This window comes from Microtus oregoni, unplaced genomic scaffold (genome assembly GCF_018167655.1).
Source record: "Microtus oregoni isolate MIOR12 unplaced genomic scaffold, Mior012 000015F_ref0000493, whole genome shotgun sequence".
NCBI classification, from domain to species: domain Eukaryota; kingdom Metazoa; phylum Chordata; class Mammalia; order Rodentia; family Cricetidae; genus Microtus; species Microtus oregoni.
This window is the reverse complement of record NW_024543074.1, coordinates 44,122,047-44,128,348: the sequence shown is the minus strand read 5'-3', so window position 1 is coordinate 44,128,348 and position 6,302 is coordinate 44,122,047. Positions and strand designations below refer to the sequence as shown.

Here is a 6,302-nt window from a genome sequence, read left to right as displayed (position 1 = left end):
TTAACCAAAGAAAGCATGCAAATTAATACAATTATAGATGAAAAAGGGGGTATTAACATATGCTTCTAATACCACTGAAAGCCAGGAGCTCGGGGGAGCATTCTGGATGCTTGAATTCTAATGAAGTGGAAAGTCCACTCCTAGCAGCACACTCATAGACCATATGACTTGATGTCTTGGTTTTCGTCGTTACTAATTTGATGGGATTTACCCTCACTTAGAAGATGCATCTCTGGTGTGTCTTTGAGAGTATTCCAGAAAGGCTTAACTGAGGACCCTCTCTGAATGTGAATAGGATTGTCTTATGGGTTGGGGTTCTGGAATGAAGAAAAAGGAAAGAAAGAAGAAAGAGAGCTGAGTACCAACTTCCATCTCTGCCCGCTTCCTGCCTGTGAACACCACGTGACTAGCCTCCTTATGCCTCTATTCCGTCCCTGTCATGGCAGCTTGTCCCTTCAGACTGTGAACCGAAACAAAACTTTCTTTCCTACAGTTGCTTTTTGGGGTATTTCATTACTGCAGTGCAGAAAGTCACTAATATACAGGCTAGCAGTAAGCCGAGAGTATCTAGACAACCCGAACAGATCAAGAAAAAGCAGCAATACTAAAGCAGTAGTAAAGTATTTGCAAGCTGATTTAGATGATGTGTTGAAAAGAACATACATATATGGAAAACAATAAACATAGTATAGAACACTAGCTTGGGGCTGTTGTAGAGCTGGAAGGCTTGAGAGGTCTGAAAGAGGGCTTGGCTGCAGAGAGATGCACAGTAGGTGGTAGGGTGATTTGAGGGTTATGTTTCCACAGCCATGGTTTGAAGGTATTTATAGGCCAATGGGAAAGATCCCACGGAAAGGAGGAGGGTGACGTCCGAAGAGAGAATCGGAAAAGCATGGGAAGATCTGGGCAGACTACTTTCCGTGGCTTAGCAGATGCAGGAAGGTTTGTGTTTGGTTTCATCCGAGTTCTGGCTGGTGGCTAACACAGACACCGACAGTGGCCGAGTGATATTATCTGAGTTGTGTTTTTGTGTGTCTGTCTTTCCCAGTCTAGGCTGTCCGCCTGGCCCTTGCCGTTATAGGGAATCCACACCCGGCTCCAGATGCAGTCCCACAGGCTGGGCATCTCTGTTCTGGGCTCTGCTCCCTGATGAGATTCTCAGACTGCTTCTCATTCATGGAGAGGCAAGCTCACAGGGCAGGCGTGGGAACCTGCTCAGCCGCCAGGGCATCCTTTAGTTCAGACTGAGGTAGGCTGCTTCCCTTTCTTCTTGACTGACTTTCAGGCCCAGCTGGCTGGCTGAGGTGTCCAATCTCACTGGCTTGTGTGATAAGCCATAAGTCAGCCCCAGGATTCTCCAGGCTGTGGCAACTTCTCCTCACCTCGTCAGAAGAGTCCTAACAGGGCCAGCCTGAGCCCTTCAAAGAAGCAGTTAGGCTTTGGGTATGGGTCACCTGCCCTGAGCGCACCCCAGACCATTCTTCCTCAAGTCTCCTGGGACACTCAGTTCCCCTCCTCAATGACGCCAGCCTCCTGCAATCTGCCGGTTGTGCTGGATGTGGGGGAGGTAGGACCACAGAGGCGTCAGGGGCCGGAGATGGCTGGCATGGGGGATGTCGCTCGTCGTGCGGGGTCCCACGAGGTGCAGGGAGGCGGGCACCGCATACGTGCAGCGCGTGGCGAGCGGCTCGGGCCTTCCCCGAGGCTCCAGTGGCTCCAAGCCAGGCCTAGGCGGGCCCGGGGGTGGGGGGGGGGGGCGGGAGGTGGGGACGTGGCGGAGGCTCAAGCGGGTGGAGCCTCGGACGAGGGAGGAGCCGAGCGCGCCGGGGCGACGCCGCGGGAGGTTCTAGAAACGCCGGCTGCTGCGCGTGTCCAGGTGAGCGCGGTTCTGCGGGGTCGTCTGCGGTGCTGGGCTAGGTTTGGGGTGGCCAGGCGGTGCGACCTGTCCTGCGCGGAGCGGGGAGCTGAATCCGGGATCACGCAGCCCCGCGCCCCGCGCTCAGCGCCCTGATTCTTCACCCGCCTCGGTTCCTGTCCCGCCCGTGTCCCTTCCCAGGGTCAGGGCGGTGAGGTCGGCGGCGCCCTTCCTGTCGGTGCGGCTTCGCCGGGCCGGACACTTTGGCTGGCCTGTGGGGTCAGGATCCCGGGAAGGAGCTGCCTGACCCCGGAGTCGCCCCCATCTAAAGCGGAGGCGCCCGCCTTCGCTGCTAAGGGCTCCCAAGCCTAACAGGGACTAGTTTGGTGCCGCTAGTTTTATGGACAGTTATATCAGAAAGCCTCCTCCTCTCTGTCAGGCATCCCTGTCGAACCTCTGATGTTTTCCCTCGGTAGTTGCGGAGACCCGTGGTGACTGACTGATTCAACAAACAGCTTCAGTGTGCCTGGAGACTGCAAAGGCAGGCAGAGGAAAGACTCAGAAAGTTCAGGTCTAGAGGAGCAGCAAGGTAAGTACTGGGTTGCTGGGGAGTTTGGACCATGTGGACTTGGCAGATGTCTGAATGCCCCAGGACAGGGGGCAGGAGCTCCTGTGGACTGGAGTGGTCACTTGGGAAGCACCCAAAGTGGCCACAAACTTGGGCCAGTATCATCTTTGTGATATTCCAGTGGAGGCAAGGTAACGGGAAAGGGCCTATTAGGGGAGAGTTGTTCAAGAGCCCCAACCACCAAGGAGTGAGAAACCTGTGCGTGGAGAAGTTCGTTGAGCATGGGTCAAGAGCATGTTTGTCCCCCGTTGTCACTGGGAAATACAGGGGGGTGCCTCTGTCATCTGTGTTCTACTGTAACATTTACTATGCTGTCGGGGAGGTCATTGAGTTTCCTCTGAGGCGGCCTCCTCATCCTGCAGAATCTCACTTTAAGGCTTGTGCAGACCACCTGGTCCTCCTGATGGACTGGACGACCTAAGGGCAGGGTCTGGGTGCACCACTTTGTAGCTTTTGGCACCCTCAAATGTCCTAAGCTTTGTCTAGCTCAGAATATAGGGCACTTTTGCAATCTGTTGCTTGTTCTGAGTTTATATCACACCTGCGACAATCCATGGTTGAGTTCTCTGTTAAATTGACAGGGATTTCCTTTTCCTTGCACCTCATCTGCCTTGGAAATGTCCAAGGTACAGTCTGCCCCTATGGTTTTTTTTTTTTTTTTTGCCTCAAGGCCAGGCTTCTCAGCTCCTCTCCATGCACAGGATGTTTGACCTCTGGATTCTTTCCTTCTGGGGCCTTCTTGTTCTCCCACAGTCCAGCTCGTCCACTGTGTGGCCCAGCCAGTGAAGCCACGTTGCAAGGATGGAGTTGGCTGGAAGCTTTATCCCGAAGATTCTGTCATACTAACCCTCCTTAGTACTTGGAGAGCTCATCAGGCAGATATGGTGACAACCCAACTGAAGGAAGCATTGTATGTGGCCTTTGGTATTCTTTGTCACAGGCTCTGCTGTGAGGTGATGCAGAGAGTGGCTTACTTATCTACAGATTGGATGGCCCACAATGGATTGTGGGCCATTCCTTGAATAGTGTGTGCCTGGTATCTGGCTAGAACGTGCCTGGCTTACTAGAATAAGGGAGAAGAGGAGGTGGAAGAGGCATTTTTATTTATTTATTTATTTTTTTGTCCCATAGGCAGCTCCTAATCTCTCTGAGGTTGCTGTTTAGCACTGGCAACCAGCCTCGGCCAGGGAGGAGCCCTGTACATGGGTGCTCATCAGAGGGAGACTGAGTACACACAAGTCTGAGGAATGAGTGGAGAGAGGGAATTGAGGGTTTCCTCATCTCCTGAGAAAGCTTCCCTTTTTGAGTGCGCCCTCCCACATCCTCGGGAGGGTTTGAGGCTGGACGAAAGGCCTTGGCTGACTTATGGCCACGCTGGCTGATAGTGTGCAGAGGCCTGGGAGGTGTGTCCCTGGCTTCTGGGATCTGTCAAGAACTTAATTTTATGCAGATGGAGGTTGGCAGCAGATGCAGTAATGCCGGCACGTGAAGACCAGCTGAATACTGCAAGAAGAGCTCAGCTTTGAAAACGCCATTCAAATCTAGTCATTTAGACCTGTGAAGTGCCTGACAGCAGGCCACCATCCTCTCCCAGAGTGAAGGGGACCATGGAGTCCTGTAGTCTGTGGGTTTTGTGCTGGGGACATGAAATGAGGGATAGACAGACAGTTTTTCTTCTCAGTGAGAGCGGAGCAGGATGAGAAGGTCTGGGCTGGACCTCTTAGAGAAGAGGGGTTTTGTTCAGCTGAGACCAGTGCAGGGCAGAGGATTAAGTTGATAGAGTTTCCCTGGCTCTGGTAGGTCTGTGTGAGCTTGGTTCAGGCCAGCCTCTGCTCCAGACTTCTTGGGAAGTGCCTGCTCTGTACCTGGCACTCCTGGGAGCCAGGGTGGGGTGGAATCCCCAAGGCTTGTGCTTGTAGGAGCCTGGAATGCGCAGGTCAGAAGCACAGAGGTCTAGGAGATTTTGAAGTATTGGTTGCGCTCCTGGCCTTTTGCCGGGGAACTGTCCTTGGTGGGCTTTAGGGTCTGTGACAAGACAATTCCAGGGTCACCTCTGAGTATTGAGTACTTTGTGACTCCTGATTCCAGTCTGTCCTGAATGGAATATGTTGTCTCTGCTGGCATTCCTGGGATGTGGGCATCATTCACCTTCCGCCATTTCCTTGTTTCTTGCATTTTCTTTTTCCTTTTTTTTTTTTGTTTTTTGTTTTTTCGAGACAGGGTTTCTCTGTGGCTTTGGAGCCTGTCCTGGAACTAGCTCTGTAGACCAGGCTGGTCTCGAACTCACAGAGATCCGCCTGCCTCTGCCTCCCGAGTGCTGGGATTAAAGGCGTGCGCCACCACCGCCCGGTGTTTCTTGCATTTTCACTGCCTCCTCATGGACCTTCCTCCTTCCAAGGGCGACTAACTTGGGCTGAGCAAATGCCCACTTCAGCTTCCCTCATGTTCCTGTGATTCTCTTGGTGCCGACGATTGGTCGAAATCAGCCCAATGGTTGGCAGCTTGCTGACACTTGTCATCCAATTCAGTTCCTGTGCAGGAGGATCAGGAAGTCTAGGGCTGGACCAAGGTCACAAAGCCAGCGAGAATTTAACTCTGGGTCTTTTCTACCCCAGGGCAGGTGTACCTACCTGTTCCATGGGTGTCAAAACTGGGTTGACTGATAATGCATAATGTGCCCAGTTGAAATGACTGCCCACTTGAATTCAGGGAACTGTTGTTATTTTTTTTTTTTGTCCATGGGCTCTCCTTTTCCTAATGGGCTCCAACTAGGGATGTCATGGACTTTATTTGTGAATCTTTGAGCCCTCCATGAGAAAGTCTTCAACCTGAGTAGAATATGACTTCCCAATTTCAGGAAGTCACATGTCCCTTGAAGTGACACATGTGGGATTGGATGGTCATGGCTAGCAGAAGGGGGCTTTGTTGGGGGGCTTAGCTTGCGAACATATGTCAGGTGTATGGGGAGCCCTCCCTCCATAGTGATCTTTCTCACGTCTTATACACTAAGTCCCTCCTTAGTCCTGATTTCACTTTCTTTAGCTTTCATCACCCACACTCAACATGTTCATTGGAAAATCATAGAAATAAACAACTGTGAGCCTGCCCGAGTTCTGTGATGGAATCCGCGTCCCTCCGTTCTGGTTTTCACAGGCTATCATTGCTTCGTTTAGTGTATCCCTGCTGTGTACACTGCCCATTGTTAGACTCGCCATCCTTTGTGGCCACCTGCTTATCAGGTTGACTGCATGGTATTAACACTGATTGCGCTCAGGTAACCTTTTAAATAGTGGGCCCCAGTGTGCCAAAGTAGCCACGCTGGCAGCTTCATTTCAGTAACTTCTAATCGTTCTGTTGATAATTTCTCATTGTGTCTAATTTGCAAATTCAATTTCATCATAGGTATGTACTCACAGAGAAAGCAGCATCCACAGGGTTCGATACTATCTGTGGTTTCATGCACCAGGTTTCTTGGAATGTATCCTCTGCGGACCAGGCGGGAGTATTGTAGCTGAAACGGAGATGATTATCTGGCTTACAAGGTTTTTGTGAGAATTAGATGGTAGAAATGAAAGATCTCTGGAAACATAAACCATGGTTTATCTTAGACTAGGTTCCCAGAAAGCAGAGCCGGAGGCAGAGCTTAAGTGCTTAGTGCTTATTGAAAAGTCTATTGCAGGGCAGCCAGGGTGAGGGGAAAGGAGAGACGAAGGGGAAACAATGAGGAGGTACCTTAGCAAGCTGGTCCTGCTCAATGGAGGTCTGCTAGCTCCTCCGCCATTTCGGGCCTGCTTCTGTGTAGAACCTCCGTGGGGACTC

The 6,302-nt window shown here is 51.6% G+C and overlaps 1 protein-coding gene across 6 annotated transcripts in view; it reads left to right on the top strand.

The window, feature by feature from the left end:
• The first annotated feature begins 1,780 nt into the window (after positions 1–1,780).
• The window catches only part of P4ha2 (prolyl 4-hydroxylase subunit alpha 2), a 30,194-nt gene continuing 25,672 nt past the window's right edge, over positions 1,781–6,302 (top strand). For 5 of the 6 annotated variants that reach the window (XM_041665557.1, XM_041665558.1, XM_041665559.1 and 2 more), the window contains exons 1-2: positions 1,781–1,876; positions 2,332–2,444. The gene's annotated coding sequence lies outside the window, so the exon portion shown is untranslated. Of the gene's footprint in view, positions 1,877–2,294; positions 2,445–6,302 lie in introns of all 6 variants that reach the window. The other variant, XM_041665554.1, reaches the window with a different exon arrangement.